The sequence below is a fragment of the Ctenocephalides felis genome, unplaced genomic scaffold (assembly GCF_003426905.1).
Source record: "Ctenocephalides felis isolate EL2017-DRISC unplaced genomic scaffold, ASM342690v1 CF-g0.4_SCAFFOLD_01886, whole genome shotgun sequence".
In the NCBI taxonomy this organism is placed as follows: Eukaryota; Metazoa; Arthropoda; class Insecta; order Siphonaptera; family Pulicidae; genus Ctenocephalides; species Ctenocephalides felis.
In genome coordinates this window covers 41,532,667-41,553,145 of record NW_020538040.1, presented here as the reverse complement: position 1 = coordinate 41,553,145, position 20,479 = coordinate 41,532,667, and the positions used below count along the sequence as shown (strand labels likewise).

Genomic DNA, 20,479 nt, shown 5'->3' with positions numbered 1-20,479 from the left:
TAGTTAGAATTATTATTCTCAGACCGCTTGTGTAGGTATTTATAGTTCCTGAAAATTCCGAATTCTACTCATACATTATATCATATAACATCATTTCTGTTTGTTTTCCCAGAAATGAAATTTGTAAACTAATTTCACGATTGGTTACATAAGCTTGACACATGTTTTGAGTAGCAAATGTCACATGGTGTATATCTCTTATAATTTAATGCGCAGAATATCAATTTCTGATACAATGAAAATCTCATACTTCTGAATGTTCTCTTCACGTGCAAATAAACACAAACACATGCCACAATTCACGTGATAATACTGTGTTTGGCGATATGTCGTTGTTTCTCTTAAAACTTGCTACAGAATTCATATTGTTCAAATCAAATTTAGTTTTAGTACCGTTTTCTCGTTATGCCAATTATGACAAACTATAATTTAAAGATTGCTATCGTATCCAAAAGCTAGGCAAAACTTTGTAACTTGCTCGACTATTTAATTCTAATTGCCACAAATCTGAATACAGCTTCAGAATGGATATATAAATCAGATAAGTTGTTTGCTATCGCTTTACATAATCATAATCAGTTGTTACTTCAAAATGTCGAATATATTTAACCACTGTGCGAGTCGACTGAACTTGAACTTATATAATGTATTGTAAAATTTTATTAATCACACTTAGCAGCATATCTATTATTTGAACTCGATACAATATTGTTGTCTTGTGCAAATCACATTTACTAGTGTGTAGGCATATATTGCATGACACCGTGATCAATAGTCAGACGTCGAACGCAACAGGTGCGTTTAGTGTTTTTGTAAATATAAAGTGTTTAAATTAAAATTTTGTACTGTAATTATTTTGAACCATTATCGAGAATAAATGGTTCATTTAATATTAATCGAATAAAAAATGGCAGAGAGGAAAGTATAAGCAACAAAAGATTAGCAGTGAATGTGTAAAGAGTGTGTCTATTTAATAACAAGGGAACAAACTTCCAGTACGAAAAAGCAAAGCATACAAGTCGATGATACTTCAAAAGTTACTGTTTTAGTTAACCGAACTTGGCTCATATATTTACTTACATGATAACTTCATAGGGTTCGGGCGTATTGATTATTAATAGATAAAACTGTTGATCCTAATCAGAAACTAACTTCAATGATTTTTATCATGTTTAATTTATTTTATAAATATGCTAAATTAGCATAATGAATACATATATATGAACATAGATCTATGTATGCGTTTATGTATATATGATACGTTATTGGGGTCAGGGGATGTGTGTCATCGAATTCGATCATAAGGACAGTCGTAGTTTCTCCTTAGTGATGTTACTAAACACAACTAAGTATGTTCTGTGCTTAAAGCTGCCAACATATATTCGACACAACAACAACGTTTGCCCGCGAAACTTAACACTCTTACCTTATTTAACGAGCATGTTCTCATATAGGAATTACATGAGAATATAATTTAGATATTTTATATCTAAATATAATCTAATATGTGAAATACAGCAATTCGTTTATTAATGTAACACACGCCGAGAGCCAATTCTAGGATACAATAGAAATGTTATGGTAATTTTATGTTACTGGTCTATCTTCGTATAGGTTGATTGTAACGAACTGTTAAAAATCTATGTATTTAGTGTGATTAAGCATTTCACACGTAAAACCTAACCTACAAAATGCACGAATGTCAAATAACAATTTTTATGGTGGCTGCAACTTTCTGATGTCTCATTGACAATACATTTTATATGTAAAACGTCTGATCGCACACCACGAAATATACGTAGCTTTTTGACAGTTTATTACTACCAACCCTTGCGTTAATCTTGTTTGTTATGTCTGAGCTACAAAGTAAAGTTTGTACCCAACATCAGCACAAATTAATTGTACTCATAATTCCTGATATAAAATTTTGAGACGAATATTTTATAATTGGTTTCAATTTACTATATACAACAAATACATTAAAAATTTCAATCGTTTCATTCTAATTTGAATCAAAACTATACCGTAAAATGTAAATTCAGGTATGCAAGATTTATTATGGAAATGCATTTTTACCAATTTTCGGTTATTATATCTGCTTTGACAGAGAGATATTAGGTCGGGAACTTTGCAATGTCTATAACAGAATTTGGTCGATTTGTTGCGCGCGCATTTTGTGATATACCTTCTTATGTTCTGTTGTATGGCCTCATTTCAGGGAGGTAGTTTAGAATATTGAATTTTAACGTTTGCTTAGATTATATTAGCTGTTGCACATCATCTTATGTTGACAATAAATAATAATAAAATTGACTTTTATTTGATCTAATCTTTTACTTTGCTCAAATATTATTTTATATATTTAAGATATGATATTGACATATGCATAACAATCGGACACATCAATAAAAAACGTGATTCATTTAAAATTATTATAAAATCCATACTTTACGACTATAGTCCTAGTCTTCATGAGATGACTACAAATATGATTTAAAAAGTCGAATAATCAGACATAACATCAATAAAAACGTAATTTTTTTTAAAAAACTATTTTAAAATCCATACGTATCAGCTATAGTCCTAGCCTTCATGAAATAACTAAAAATATAATTTAAAAACTGAGATTCATAACAATTCAGTTGAAAAATTACAAAAAGTAAAAAGTACTTACAATTTGCTTATCCTGCTTTTAAAAACATAAAAATCAATAATCTGTGATGGTAATAAGTTTATGGTAATGCACTGAACTGTATACTATAAACATTAAACTTTTTCTATTTATATCAATGTTTCACAAACTTACTAACATAACAATTTTTACAAAGGAGTATCTATATAATATGTTATCTATGAACTGGCTAGAGACATAATGAACCAGAGGGTTTTAAAAAAATATTTTAATCAAGACTCTAGCATGTGTGAAACTGATTGTGAATTTTTACACTTAGTTTATTGCTTTTATTGGAAATACTATCCTAATAACAGATATTGGATTTGCATAATAAACTGAGGTCATTACGTTTATTTAATACATTCTCATTATAAATTATGAATTTTAAAGAAATTTATGTTCTTTATTGATGTTGTGCACGATTATTAAACTGTTTCAAGACTTATCATAAATATTGTTAGTCTATATAAAAAATGTTTTTGACAGAAAAACCTGACGATATCGTATCTAGTTTCGATAAGTTGTAATTAAACATCTCCAAAAAACGAATTGTTTTTGTTATTTTTTGGATTAATTATTCGGAAAAGAAAGTTTTTTATTTTTTTTATTTTCTTATAAACTACAATCTGTCTAAATAGAAAGACATAGAGTAATTAGTTTAACAAATAACATAGAATTTTAAAAGGAAAATCCAGTGGTTCACCTTTTATTGATGTACTAAATTATATCTTACTTACCTATTGGTATAGGAAAAGAAACATATAATAATTTATTGAAAAATCCAGAACCTATATGTGATATTATATATATATATATATATATATATATATATATATGTTTGATTTGAGTTTAAATTCGGGCGTAACATCAATAAAAATAGTATGAGAGTTTTTTTTTAAAAAGTTTATTTATTTAAAATCCATACGTTTCGGCTAGCATTTTAGCCATCATTTAGTGGTAATCAAATTAAAATTTTGTATCTCAATATAGCATATGAAACCATTATTAATCCATAAAACTCTTACACTATTTTTATTGATGTTACGCCCGAATTTAAACTCAAATCAAACGTATATATCAACATCAAATTCAAGACTATTCAAATATATATATATATATATATATATATATATATATATATATACCGCTGACCCCATATGGTTGTTACTATATCATCCTACATGTGTATAAAAGCCAATATGCGCACGTTGAGCTTTTGCGATCTATGACGCGAAACCCTTTCCGCGGAACTCCGCACGACGATGACGTCATGGTTTCTCGCTAAAATGACGTCACCGTTTCTCGGTATGGGGCGCTTTCCACGAATGCTCCCGTGTATTGCGCAACGTATCTACGTCATCGACTGCGTTATAATTCGCTAGTGCGTATTTCAACAAGAGGTCCAGGTTTCTCGCTATTAACACAGTGTACATTACATATCTGATCTTGTTATTAAATTTTTGATCTATGTAACCTCACAGGCTTTAATTTTTACCAGAATTCAAATATAATAAATTTAAATGTATGTAGCATAATATATTGGACAAAGTTTGTCATGTTTCCACAGGTTTAAAGTATTTGTTAATTGATTTCTTTTTTATCGAATAGACGAAAAAATATAACAGGTCAATTGTTTACTTATCATTTTGTTGATTTTTTTAAATCAAAACATGACTGAAAATTTTCTTATATATACAGGGTGTCCAAGAACTCAACATAGACTCGAAACGGAGTGATAGTATTGAGCATAACTGTCATGAAAAAAAATTTGGAAAAATATATATCACGTTGTTTGGAAGTAATAAGTTTTTAACTGTACTCTGGAGCTTTTGGAAAATTTTTTGATTGTGGTAGTTGATTTGTATTACTTTTGTTCTTTAAACTTTGAAACCGTAACAACGAACAACATTTCTAGGACCACATTTAATAATATGAATAATGACACAATTGTCCCAAATTTTCAAGAATCAAGACTTCTTGTTAAAGTATGATTTTAAAATTTTTAAAATTTAAGAATTTGATCGACTTCGTAATACTCTTCTTTAAAAGATGTACTAAAGTGTGTTTATCAAAATTTGTCGCTTTTAATCAGGGTTGTACAATGGTAAGACGGTCAATACTGTCTACTTCCTACTTTAATTAAATAGGAAATATAATAACATATTTATTACGGAAAGGTGCAACTAATATAAAAAACCATTTTGTCCATATACGTTTTGGCTTGACGTTGTGATCTGGGACACCTTGTTTAAACATATATATATATATATATATATATATATATATATATATATATATATATATATTAGGGTGGTCCTTAAAATGGTCATTTTCGAATTTCCTTGCTCCCAGGGGCTCAAATGGTTCCAAATAGATAAAAAACAATTCTCTGAAAGTTTTAGCTCTTAATATTAACATTTAGATAGAGCGCAATTCAAAGTTTTGTATGGAAATAGCATGGAAAAATTTTCAAAAATTTTAAAAATGTTTTTTAGATGTAACTTAGCGAACAAATAAATTAATAAAACTCATTCATTTGTCGCTAAGTTACACCTAAAACATATTTTTTTAATTTTCAAATTTTTTCCATGCTCTTTTCATACAAACTTTGATTGAATTGCGCTCTATCTAAACGTTAATATTAAGAGCTAAAACTTTCAGAGAATTGTTTTTTATCTATTTGGAACCATTTGAGCCCCTGGGAGCAAGGAAATTCGAAAATGACCATTTTAAGGACCACCCTAATATATATATATATATATATATATATATATATATATATATCATTTTCAGTAGAACGAATATTATATAGATATGAACACTACACTCTATATTTGCCCCAACTTTATTTCATAAACTACCAAATCAACAGCGTTTCGAGACTGAAATTTGTCTTACCATGAGTATAAAAAAACAGTAAAAATATATTAGTTGTAATAAATACATTTAATAATCGATGATAACTATTTAATCTGACAACTTTTATCACAAGTCTATACCCGGTGCAGCTAAAATAATTTATAAGTTTACATTAGCACAATTAGCAGCTACAAATTAAAGTTATAACTATGACGACGGACAGAATTACATGTATTTATTTAGTTTATATAAGTATAAATTTAGTTTAGCTTATATTTATTTAGTTTTATATAAGTTTTATTATACATATTTTTTTAAATACTCAGAATTTCTAATTTTGTATTTTTATTCAGAACTCCTACTTTGTTTTGTATCGTATGTAATTTTAAATATGATAGCTTTCATTCTAAATATGTGCATAAGTAAGATATTTTACTTATATTATTTTAAAAATTGGTCACATAACATAAACGACATAAATTTCCATTTGACGCATGCATTTTATCATATTTTTAAAGCAAGAGAAAAAACTCAAAATTTGAAAGGCTATTTGATTGCAATATAATACCGTTCTAAAAACTTTGCATTTCAAATAATTTTCAAATATAAGAACCATTCAACTTGCTTTTCTCTACGGCGTAAGTTATCAAATTTAGCAATGTAGACTCTATAAAACGATAAATTTCTTTGTATACCCGTAATTGCAAACATAAGTTTTCACCGTGCCAGTGGGTCAAGACTAGACAGACTTTTAGTAGAAAAAAAAACAGCAGTTGCTTGTAGAAACTACTTTCCCCATCGCACGAGTACTGTACTGTAACATTACATTGCGCTAGTAGTAGACATACGAGGCGTGCTTTTGTATTCAACAAAACTGTGGCAACACTTTCGCTTAAGTGAAATCTTATTTATTCTTTCAATTTGATCTTTTCAATAATCTTTGATAATAGATAAAATTTTATTTAAAATTATTACTTCATAAATAATTTCCAGCGTTGTCCAATTGACCCTTTCCTAAAATACTACTTTTTTAGATCGCAAGCTGAAACGGAAACTCTGATCTGTTAGGGACAAAAGTTAGGGGTATCATGATCAGTCATAATGGTTTTTACTTGATTATTAAATACAAGTAAACTGTAGTCTTCTAATTAAGTAGGGGATGTAATAACATCTTTATTACGGAAAAGTGCTATTGATTACAAAAACCATTTTGTCCATATAGTACGGACAAAATGGCAAAAGGTAATCGATCACATACTGAGAGACTAATTTTTAGGAAGAAAAATCATAAATAAAACATTTGATTCTTATTGGGGTATCAGCACAGGACGCATAAACCTAAATGGAATAAATTACACGTTGTCGAGATCAAAAAGGCAAAAGAGGGTTTTGTAACAAATGCGAGTCTCCTTTTTTTAACGGTAGATTTTTTAGTCTAGGAGTAGTTTGAGTAGAAGTTAAAAGCCAATCACCTTCTAAGTACCCTGTAGTTCTTTCAAAGTACTACTATGTCATTTTATTCATTGTATAAGTATGTCCGAATAATCGAAACGCCATGGAACACCTGATAATTACAATAAAATTGATCTAAATTACTAGTACACTGGTGTTAAGTACATTGACGTTTATAAAAATAATTACAAATAATAATAAGTCCCCAAAAATCATGAGAAAATAATCTTGTAAAGACGTTCGATTTACTGCGCCAAGACTGTGACGATGACGCCCAACGTCTGACAGGATTGTGATTATGGCTTGCGTCAATTTATTATACAGTCACGAAAACATTACTAACCCTAGCCAGTTTTGAAATAAAGCCAGTCTGTTGTTTAGTTCTTTAGTTTAGTCTATATATGCCATTTTGTTCGTATTTCTCCTATACGTTTGTGGAAATAATCGTAATAATTTGCTATTACTATAGAAATTATTCTAATAAAGCATTCCAAATGATTGTGTATTTATTTGATTAACTGTAGACTACGGAGCCATTTGAACATAATATTCTTGCGTGGAATCAGGATTCAGTTAATTTACCAAAACAACTTATGCCTTAACAACACGCAAGAAACGAGCGCCAGACAAAATAAATCTTCGTCTATTTATATTCTTAGTAACCGTAATTACCAAATCGCGTTGATTTTATAAACAATGGACCACCCGAAATATCCTTACATTCATTTCGTGCTTAATTAATATCATTCAATTATTTTTCGCTGGTTGTGGCTGCATTCCGAATCTACGGGCCCAAACTAACTGATGTCACTTACCAGCCATGTCTACGTGTACTATGCTCGTGACAACATAATTCGTTCATTAAACTAAATACTTCTAAATTACTATTGTTATTATTATTTCTTTCTTTGTTTATTTTTTTTTTTTGTTTTATATAACTGTTATTGTTATATTGTTAAAATACTTAATAATTAGTTAATTAAACACTTACAATTTAAAAAACAAAAAAATTTGAAAAACATTTTTTTTTTTTTTTCTTAATTATTATTTTCATAAGACTGTTATTGTTAAAATACTTAATAATTAGTTAACTAAAAACTTATAATTCAAAACACTTTAAAATTGTGAAACAAAATTTTAATTTTTTTATTTTGACTGTTATTGTTAAAATACTTAATAATTAGTTAACCAAAAACTTATATTTAAAAACACTTAAAAATTGTGAAACAAAATATTTCCTTCATCAAAATACCTAAAAATTTATAAAATAAAAAAAAAAAAATTGTAAAAATATTTGACAATAACAATAAAAATGATAATGATAATATTAATAATAATAATAATTACAATAATATAAGATACTTAAATTTGTTAAAATATCATAAAATAACCTAAAATTTGTTAATATTGTAAAAGTATGTATTGTAAAGCTTATTAAAATTACTTATTAAATTTTTAAAAACACTTGTAACAAACAAACTAGTTATATTTAAAAAAAAAAAAAAATTATAATTAAGTAAATATAAATAGGTTTATAGTAAATAAATTAAGTAATAAAATAGCTAATAATTAATTAAATTATATTAAACCTATAAAATATTGACTTAAGCCTTATTATAATATTAAATATTATACCGACGGCTTGTAAAATTAATAAATAAATAAATAAATAAATTAGATGTCTTATTTGAAATCTTTTCTTTGGTTACGTTGGTTACAATTTTGAATAAGTAAATCGATATTCTTCAAATTATTGATTTGTATAAACAGATCATTTTTTATGCAAATGAAAAAGATGGTAATCGACCGTGAAATGCAATTTAGTAATATGGCGTTTTGAATGTTCTATTATTTCTGTTGGATTCTGCATAATATTGTGTATTTTTAAGAGTACTGTTTTTAATAAAATGCAAGTACGAATAATCCTTTTTTTTAGAAAAAAAAACTATTACATTAACTTTAGAACTTAATTACGAAATTTTATAGCCTCACTAGCTGTGCTATTCAACTCATATCGTAACATTATTTTTTAACAAATTTTTAATTGTTAATTTTGTTGTTTGTATCATCAATTCTTGTTCTGCAGAATACATCAATCATCTTGCAGAAACATCTTTAAAGCTATGAAAAATGTTATCTTAATTGCATGTAATCCGAGAAATTACTAAACAATTATTTTTTGGAACGGTTTTAGACCTCTGCAGTCTAAAGTTAAAAATATCACTCGAGAGTAATTCAATTCTATAAATCAGATATCACATCAGTAATTTTAGAACCGTATTTTCGTTTTAGCAATTGTTCGCTATAAATATAGTTTATTTTAAAATTAAAACAAAGTTCGGTCAATATATTGAAATGATTTTATTTTGGCAAAACAATTTGTCATGTATTTATACAAAAATTTGGTGCAAATATGTTGACAAAACATGTTGTGCTCTTTTACTATATGTCACGAGCTTCAAAACAACTTATTTTCTAAAGAAAATCATATCTAGTACACTGAATACAGTACTGAGAGATACACTAAAATTGTTCTATTCATTTATTTTATTCATTTTTGATGCGAAGGTCAGTTTATTAAATGACATAAAAAAATTTTTGCTGTAAAATTGTTGAATATGTGAGCATATTTTTTTCCATTTGTGTTATAATTTATTTATAACTGTTAATGTATTATACAAAATAATTACTGTGTATGTACTATAATAATTGTATAATTACATTACGCGCTTACTTCACATGTATTTTTCTTCTATTTAATACGGTAATTTTCCTATTGAGTGTGATCTCTGATGATTGATCAGTATTTGTTTATCTTTTCATTTAAGGGGGTATTCTAGTGTATCGGCATTAATTTTAGGTCATCATAAAAAAGGCAATATTTTTATTACTATTATTTTTCTTATCATTTATTTATCAACGTTACAAGGGTACAGAAAAAAAGTAAAAAAATAGTTAATTTTAAATATTAGTAGTTAGAGAGGGGGTCTCAAAAAATTTGCACGTGTCTGTGTCCACAATTGCAACTCTTCTAGTAATCCGAAATGAAAAAAAAAGATTAATCTAAAATTATGTCGCAATGAAATATACCAGGATGAAGTTAAAAAAAAATCGACAAAATGACTGTTTGAAAACGAAGACCACCTTGATTTTTTTGGAAAATAGTAAAAATCGAAATTTGGGGATGAGGTTAGTATATTCTCTCAAAAATTTAAATGAATCGGCTCAGTAGAACTCAAGAAATCGTAGACATCGTACTTAAAAAGACAATTTTGAGAAAAACGCCTTTAAAATTTTGCAAAAGGAAGGAAACAGAATAGAATTTTTTATCATGGTCAAATAACTATATCTCCGAAAATAATTTAAATTTAAAAAAACCTCTCTACACATATTCTTCAATTTAGAAAATATGAAAACAAAAAAAACGATTTTTTTTTGAAAATTCTACACTAGAACACCCTCTTAAATACTTTTTTTGGTTTTTCTAGAACATTTAGCCACATGCATTACTTTTAATTAAACTCCATTCTACTCGACATTTTACATTATTTTGTAAATTTATTTATTAACTTCCCGTAGGGCAAGTTATAATAATCGCAAAAAATCGAAAATGGAAATTTTTATATATCTTTACATTTCAAAGGTTTCTAAATATTTTGGCATACCTTAGAAAAAATTGTGGGTGCGTATGTGTGCGTGTGTGTGTGCGTGCGTGCGTGCGGATACAAATTTTTGTCGACGATTTTGGGAACACCGATCAACCGATTTGAATAATTCAAAAAGCATTCGATTTGTATTGATAAGGAAACGTGCTGATTAGTTTTTGGCGAAGGCAGGTCTAGCCGTTCCGTAGATACGGGGCAAAAAGTGCCAAAAATGGTAACTCAGTTTTTAAGAGAACGGAGCGTCCGATTTTAATTATTCAAAAAAACATTTTACTTATATTGACAAGATGAAGAACTGATTAAATTTTTGGGAAGGCAGGTCCAGCGGTTATGGACTCTCAATAAAAATTAGTTAAAAAAATGTCATTTGGCGGTCAAAAATGTTTATTCGACTTACGCATATCAAATTATCAGATATTTTATAGAGATTTCCATAATGTGTACACATTTTGTGTAATTTTTTTTTGGGTTTTGTACCATGATTTTTAATTACGGTACGGGAAGTTCCAGCAATTTGCCTTAAGGTACGATGCCATGCACCCCACTAGTTTTCATAGCAGTGTCCAAAATGATGTTTTTATTATGTTTTCAAGTGAATATAATTATTACTACTGCATGATATCAGGTTGACCGCATCCTGATTTAGCACTTAATGGAAAAATTTATTCTCGCAGTAGAAGAAACATTAGATAAAGTTATAATATATATTAAACATGTATTATATCGAATTCCAGTAATCCCGATAACAAACGAAAATAACGTATGCATTTTCGACAGCGTAGAACGTAGATTAAATGCCACATAATAATGTGTTTGGGCTTAGCCAAGTCTAAACATGCGGTGCTAAAGTCGCTGTGGGCGGACCTTGACTTGACTATCACGAGTTCTAGGTCAGTGACGTTCAACGCGAATCGGTCCGGCGAGTGCGTGTGCTATTGCAGTAGACATTTCAGTTCCTATTTTGATCGATAAATCGGAATATTCATAATCTATTTGTACCCAAAAGCTATTAATATCATATGTATATTCCAAATTTATATTAATACAGTGGTACGACGACATACGAGTTTAATTCGTTCCGTGACCAAGCTTTTATGTCGAATGGCTCGTAAAGCAACTTTTTTCATTCCAATACATTGGAATGGCATAAATTTGTTCCAGCACTGTGGGTTTTGTTAAGTTTTTTGAATATGTATTAAAATTTTTTTTTTTATTTTTATTTGAACAGCGATCAGAACTTATGTGTTCTATGAGCTGTTGTAAATAGTATCTTACAAACTACGTTTGTTTTATTATAGATGGCAACCCAAACAGTTGTCACATCTCTGTATGATAAATTTTTATTACAATCTCTGTAATAGGGCAAGTATGGTGCAACAATGCCGGATGAGGGCTATTTTCACTTGGAAACATATTGCTATCTATATTTCCAAGTGAAAATCGTTGTCAATGTTGCCTGACAACAGGCTGCTCGAAGTGGGAATCGAACCCGGGACCTCTGAAACAAGTCCCGTCGCTCTTAACCGCTTACCTACGGGCGAGCCCATATTAAAAATAAATTTGCTATTTGTTATTGTTTTTTTCTGTCCATTTATGATATTGAGGAAATGAGTTGTTACATGACATGTTACAAGTTTTTTGGGGTGATTTTTATCCCCAATTTTCTACAGCTTATAATAAGCTTATTATTAGAAAGCTGCTTATAAATTACTATAAGGCCCTTAGCTGGTGTTATACCCTTGATCAACTTCTGTTTAAATATAAAACTCATCTGTGATGTGTTACGCTCGTACATCCTAGCCATCCTCATATTTTTGATAATTTCACACTTCAATTCAAGAGATATGGCTCTTTAATTCAGACCCATAGTTATAATATTTTCTATATATTTACAAAAAGCAAAAAGCGTCTACTCTACATATATAACTGTACAATCACAATTAATGTGCAATCAAAATTTCAAACGTTAAATAATCCTCGATATATTCGCGTGGGTAAATCGTCATTACACAATTAATATTAATACATAATTCAAATGACTAACTATAAAATAATTTACTATCATAACACACCCAAATTAGTTTTATGTTAGGCAAATTATTGTTACAACTGACGAAATTTTTCATATTTTCATTTTGCCATTACCATTTATTCTGAAAACCTTTCCTCGCTTAAGAGGCACAACTAGTGTAACCGTCTAAAAAAAAGGTGATTTTTGGGAATTTATATTAAAAAACTACTTTATCAATCATTTCAAAATTTTAGGAATATACTTATACATGTTCTAAGAATACATAGTAAATTTTTTTAAGAAAAAAATTAAATATTTTTTACTCCAACGGCGCGACAAAAAAAGGCCCTTCACTGCTGCAGTGATTCCGGCCGTAGAAGGCCGGAAATTAAATTGGATGAAATTAAAAAAAAAAATCTCGTTAAACTAGATAATATTGTCTGTAAAATGAACTACGATAAAGATAAAAAATCAAAAATTGACAAAATGACGGCGTTTTTTTAAAAAAAGTCGAATTTTACCCAAAATTTTGGTCGTTTTTGGACTGCCAAAATTCGATTCAAAAAATCGATAGTTCATTTTACGGAGAACTATATATAGAACGTGTAAAAAAAATGGATAGTGATCGGATCATTTGTTTTTGAGTAATCGCTGCAGCAAATTCGGAAAATGCTGTTTCGAGAAAAACGCGTTTATGATTCAATGATCGTTATACTATTTACTATATATATACTCTTTAAATGGCTAGAACTCGAAAACTATTTAAGATATCGATTTAAAATTTTGATGTTATTTTTAAAGGTATAACCTATCGAAATGCGGAAAAATTGAAAATTCGATTTTTCGAAAATTTCACGCTAGTTGTGCCCCTTAATGCTCTAATCTGATAATTATAATCTAATCTGGAATTTTGCTCGTATCTCAAAGCAACAAATCGCTTCTTTGGCGTCTTGTATCTCGAAATCTCGTATGTCAGGTCGCATGTAAGTCGGAGTGCCACTGTATATATGTTTCAAATTAATATTTTCAATATTCGCTCTATTACAGAAATTGTAATAATAAATCACACTGTGTTCAGATATCTCAAATTAGCACAACACCCTATAAGACTTAAGTTCTGATACCTGTTCAAATTAATAAAAAAAAACAATGTTGTATTCATTGAGTCAGTCGGTTAAAGTTAACTTGTTAATAAATAATATGTTCTCATAAATTATTACTACCAATCTCCATCTTGTCTCTGGAGAGTACTGAATGCCGTTACCCTACTAAGGGGTTAATAATAATTAAATACTGTCCGCCCGATTTGGCTTTCACATAGGGGATACAAATGAGAGCCTATGAAGTATATATATATATATATATCTCTAATTATAATGGCAATTCGATTATGTATTGTATTTTATTGCGTTCATGACTAAAAGCCATGTTAAAATTTGGCGAATGGCCATCGATGACGATCGAACTCCAAATAAAGTCCGATTGTCAACAAATGTCCAATTTAAAAATAAGTTACAGACAACATTAAAGAAATAAATTTACACTCTTGGGGAGTATGGCGCGAGTGATAGAAGATTCCAAGTTTAAATTCCCATTGTGTGCAAGCAATAGTGATATCTATTTTCACTTAAAAATATAGATCAGAGATATGTTTTCAAGTGAGCTCAGCCCTCCAGAGGGCTAAGTAACAAGTTTGAAGTATCTAATTTTAGCAAATCTATTCGAGTTGTTTTTTTTTAATTATTGTACAATGCCGTTACTGCATGTTTCACTTTTCATTTTTAAGTAACTATATATTTTTCTTGGGCTCGCCCGTAGGTAAGCGGTTAAGAGCGACGGGACTTGTTTCAGAGGTCCCGGGTTCGATATCCACTTCGAGCAGCCTGTTCTCAGGCAGCAGTGACAACGATTTTCACTTGAAAATATAGATATCAATATGTTTCCATGTGAAAATAGCCCTTAATCCCCCTTGGGTTACCATCTAAAAATACGAAGTAAGAAGTTTCAGCCCAACAGCTCATAGGACGTAAGGTTCTGATTGCTGTTCAAAAAATGAATATATATATATATATATATATATATATATATATATATATATTTCTTACGATTAGTTTGCACAGTATAAATGAGAACCGTGTTTATAAAAGTATTCATGAATATTTACACATGTTAACATACAATAATGCCAACAAAGTATCGTTTTACAGTTTCGACTGAACGAATATTAAATAATGAAATATTTTATTATAATATAATATATATTTAAAAACAAATCGTTTTATTACATAGTCATAGTCAATTATGAAAAACAAAAAATATATTTTATATAATATATGTAGGCGATAATTAAAATATACTTATCTTCTTATTTATTTCCTAAATATGAACGGTAAAAAATTTTGACTATTTTTTTTTAAATAGTCTACACATGTAGTTCAGTTTGTTCAAATTGACAGTACATATGAAATTCATCAAATTTTGGAAGACTTGTTGCAAGGACTATGATCAAAATTAGTTCTTTGGCTGTTTCAGTTGCCAAATGCAACGCTTTATCTAATTGCAAACTAATATTTTAAAACACCTTGTTTACGAATTCTGCAACGGCAATTAAGTCACTACTCAAATCAGTGATGGCGTTTTAAAATTGCTAATGAATTTTCTATTCATATCTACACTTTTCAATATGTTGTAAGTACGCTATGGGCAATTTAATAAAATGATATGCTTTGAATTGATATTTAGATTTTTTCATAAACATTAAAAATAAACAAAGCAGAATATAACAAAATAAAATTCTATTAGGAGACCTAACTTTGGCAGATTTTCTAGCGCCAAATTATAAATTGTTCAAGTGATTGGAACGCATAAAACTTTGGCACACATTTGTTTTTTTCGCGATTGGTAGTTCAAAGAAAATCGTTTCATAAAAATATCTTCGAGAAGCCTTGGACGGAAAATCCGCTTGTTCTCGGCTTGCATCATCGTTTTCAAGTAGCGGTAAAAACAGTCCAATAATTCGCTAATTCGGGGAATTTGTGCCAAATTTGTAAATTATTTACAAACTTAATTCGATTTATTATTTTTGCCTTATCATATGATCAGAATAGAAGACCATACAAATTGACACATGGAGTTTAATTTATAAATGTGCGTTTATTGTTTGTCATTTTTTGACGATCAGGCTGATCCGGCGTTTGATATAAATTTTGGCCAACAGTACTCTTATATATTGTATCTTTTATTTTCAAAGTCAAATATATTATTAGTAAAAATTCAAAGTCAAATTTATTATAATTTAGATTTTTTCAACCACCATTCATATGATTGTGCGTGCGAAAGCTTATAAATGTTGAAAGTTCAGCTCATTGCACGTCTATGGGCATTCTTCATTTTGCTAAAGCATAACAATAATTCGCTTAAGGCTAATTGTTACGAATTAAATCGTCATGAATGTAATACTAATACTGTAATGATATTTGAAATGTTAAAATGATTGATTTGCTAATCCCTTTTCAATTTATATACTTGCTACTTACTTGTTAGGTGAAATTAGTATTTTATTTTCAATATTATTTACAAATTATTACTCACTGAAGTTTAGTTATTGGTATTGAATGGAAGATTTAGTTTTAGCAGTCTCAAAATTTATTAGATAACTCTGTGAAAATCATTTGTCTTCTATTTAAATCATTTTGTCTAAATCTTGTTGTCATGAGTTCGCGTAATAGCCATCACATGCGAGTTAAGTAAACACTCGGTTTACATAAAGATTTTTTGGCTGCTCGAGGTAAATGCACACATACATTAATTTTCGTTTATTTTTTTATATTCAAAGTATTTGTTTTTGGCATCATTAGTTACTATTTTGCGATTTTTGTGATTTTTCAAAAATTTAATTTGTGACATGTATATTTTTTAGTATATCGTTCTCTATTTGTATTCTTTTTTACTTTAACATTTATCAATTATATGGCATATACTGCAAATCAAAAATCAATTTGTGCTTGATTTGCAGTATAATAGGTTGTCAAATATCTCCCTTCCGCTTTTTTGCTCTTGGTTTATAATACAAAAAGGCGGAAGGGAGATATTTGACAACCTAATATTTGCAGTATATTTGACGGGAATTGATTCATTCCCGTGTTGCTTGTCTAAATTATAATATTTTTGAATTTATATTTGATTAAAATGAGATTTAATAAGCATCACCATTTTATAAATTCGCTTCTGAATCTTGTCTTTCGGTTATCCCGTCTTATCCCGTGCCAAAAAATCAAACCTCTACTACGTACATCTTTTTCCTACGGGTTATAAATATTCGCGAGTATGACCATTGAGCAAAATGATAATGCGAAAGCAAACTTCTCTATCAATAGCATTTTGTGATCAGCACTGAACACACGCGTATCTAGTGCACCATTAAATTTTGTTTATTTATATTTAATAGATAGTTGACAATTTCTATTAGTATTTTGAAATTTTGGTGTTGATTAGACACCAAAATTCTTGTTTCAAAAGTGGTTTTCGAAATAATTTTCACGAAAAAACGCACCATTCACATCCTGGACTTGATTTTCATGCATCAAAAACATCGTCCACCATAAAGTGTCAGTGTGTTTTATTTTGACTGGATTTAGTAAGTTATGATAAAAGTTTAACAATGAATAAAATACATAAAATTAGTGGATTAGTATAATTTAATACATTTGTGTATAATTCGATTCATTGACGTATATAGTATGGCTTGTTTAGATTTCACATTTGATGGTTTTCATGAATAATAATTTCTAATTAATCAAAAGTGACAATATGAAAATATTCACATAATACATACTGTTTTTTATTTTTCGAAAAATTTCAAGTGGTATCATAGTTACTTCAAATTGTACCTGCATAAACTGATTTAACCTGTGATATGATCTGTACTCAGATACACAAACTGGGAAAATTGATGTGTTAAAATTCTATGGAAGTTCGCAAAGTGTGTTAGTGAAAGTTGCAACGTGTATTGTATTTGTAAAAGGCTCAATTTCTTTCAACATTTTCGTCATCGCACATACTCATACTAATAATGCAAACTTTATTTTATACTATAAATTTAAATGTATTAAATAAACTATTTTTCGCTGACGTAACGATTCGAGAACAAATAAACAATTAAATTGTGATACATTGATAAATGAAACAAAGTAAAATTCTTTTCAGTATATATGTGTTACAATACTTAATAATAATACTTTTAAGCATAGTGAGTTATCGAAATTATTGCATAGCTAAATATAATAATCATTCATTTTGCGTTTTAAGTGATTCTAAGTTTGACGCTCATAAAATTTAAAGGAATTTCTTAAATGTTTGTAGTAGTACGTAATATCTAGCGCACTCTTTTATAGAAATATTTATTTTTAAATATAGGTTTTAATCAGCGAATTTTTATTATAGATGGTTAGAGTGAATTATTTGTTGTCTGCCATAAATTTTGTTTAGAGTTCAAAAAGTTTGTGTTGAATATTATTGTGTACGTTTTTAATATAACAAATATTTATTCGGTCCTTCCTGTGAATATCACGAAAATTCGTTTGGATTAATCCTGAAAATTTATAAAATTTCGCCTGCAGTAAATCTGTTATTTTATAAAATAACATGATAGTTGACATTTGAATGTCTCAATTGCAGGTTCCTTCGCCCGTTGCCCTGCGATACATGGAGTTCCAGTTGGACAGCGCGGAATACTGCCAAGCCCAGCACAAATAGAGGCTTTATTCCTGTTTCGGCTCTGCACACTGTGTGGCCGGAGTTAGTAATCGACGAAGTGTGAGGTAAATCCTTTAGAGTTCTATCTTTTCTAAAAACTTTATTGATTTTATTAAAAAAATTTATTTTAATAATTTTCAAAACAAAAAAACGTAGAACACGTTGGTGATTTTTGTTTGTTTTGAAAAATCTAAAATATTTTATTTCATTCGAGATGATTTTTTTCAAATACGATTTTTAGATTCACGATTTAACAAAAATCTTTTTTTTTACAAAAACATGTTTGTGGAATTCATCCGATCCATATGAGTATTCACGTAAATAAGATTCAACAAATTTTGATTGCGAGAAACAGAATTAAATAACGTGTCTAATTAAGGTAAAATTGTGACATCTATTTTGTTTTGTTTTCAATAGTTAAAGCATGATGTAATGTAAAAACAATTGAGATCTTGAAAAATTAAGTAGTAAAATGACATAAACGACAAATTTTTAGGTAGACATTTAAAGAATGTAATAAATTTATAAAAAAACAATTTTGAAGAAAGTTTATTAATAGTGGAGTGGCGAAAGCAATCCTATTTGAAGGCGCAACAAGTGTATCATTGTTCATGGCTTGTAAGCAAATGGTGATATTTTTCGGTATAGAGTAAAATTTTAGTTTTTGGCACTTCATTTATATTTTCTGTACTTTATCAACCCTTTTGCTACGGAGAGCGTTTTCCGCAGGAATGTCGCTGCTGTACAGAACAGAGTGGACCAGGCACGATATATTTTAACCAAATTTCTATCATTATCAATGAAAATGCGTTGAAACTTAAAAATTACGCTTCTATAATAACTTAAACAATAAAGTTAGAATGCCGGTAATTTAATAAGTAGTGATTAATCTTGAAACAATGACGGATACATAACATGTCGTCCATGAACGACACTCGTACTCGAGAGAATGTCTTTTATGGACGACATTCGAAAGGGTTAATCAAGAATCTTTTCTTACTTTGCTTACGAGCAGGATAACTGATAATTCGACATTAGTCACGGTGCAAATAGACTGTACTACTTTAAACTGTTTACTTTAAATTTAATTTCTGCTATTGATTTTAGAATTTGACATAATTAATATAAATATAACAATTAAAAACCCTATTTTATTTCTAGTTAGTGAACAATTTTATTTTTTTTTTGTTTCAGGCAGTTCATCACCTTCATTACGTTATACATATATTTACATATAACGTTTTATATGTGCATATATTTATATAGGGATATATTTGTAACACGCATATCAAAGAAAGAAACATCGCGTTACCAACAACGAATATTTAAGTAAAAGATAATTGTATAAAACTTTAAAAGTCTGATTTTATTTATAATTTACATATACAAATATATATATCTATATAAATATAACTGTATAAATATATGAAAAAATTTAGAAACTAAATGATTTCGGAGTCCCTTCGAATGTGAATTTAAATATTTTAATCGACGTTTAGATCAAGTTTATTCCGCAAAATTGAAAATAATCATATATTTGAGATTAAAAAAGAGCTCAAGTTTCACAAATTGTTATATTACGAAGTTTTTGTGTCGGGTTCTTGGTAACTTTGGTTAAAGAGACAGTTTTCTTTTGTGTGAAGTGTTTTTCGGTTCATATTATCATTTTCCTGTTTGATATAAATGAACAACATGCGTCAGAAGGACATCAGACCTGCTCCGGCTCGTATCGAGTATAAAGGAATGAAATTTTTGATAACTGACCGTCCGTCCGATCATAACATTCACAATTATATCAATGAACTGAAAAAGAATAAGGTTTTGATCGTGGTTCGAGTGTGCGAGCCGAGCTACAAGACGGACGAACTGTCCGCTCAGGGAATCCTTGTCAAAGATCTGGCCTTCGAAGATGGCACCTTCCCACCACCACCATAGTTGATGAATGGTTCTTAACACTTAAACAAAGGTAATTTTTTTATGTTAGATTAACATTCTTCTGTACTTATATAGTTGACCAACGTAGTTAACACTTTGTTGGCCGGCTACTGGTATCTCTATATTTTA

At 28.9% G+C, this 20,479-nt stretch overlaps 1 protein-coding gene and 1 pseudogene across 1 annotated transcript in view; one reads left to right on the top strand and one right to left on the bottom strand.

Moving 5' to 3' along the window:
* LOC113374978 (protein tyrosine phosphatase type IVA 3-like) overlaps nucleotides 1-20,479 on the bottom strand; it is a 137,030-nt gene that overhangs the window by 91,947 nt on the left and 24,604 nt on the right. The window lies entirely within an intron of this gene.
* Nucleotides 19,861-20,479, top strand: part of LOC113374974 — an 868-nt pseudogene continuing 249 nt past the window's right edge.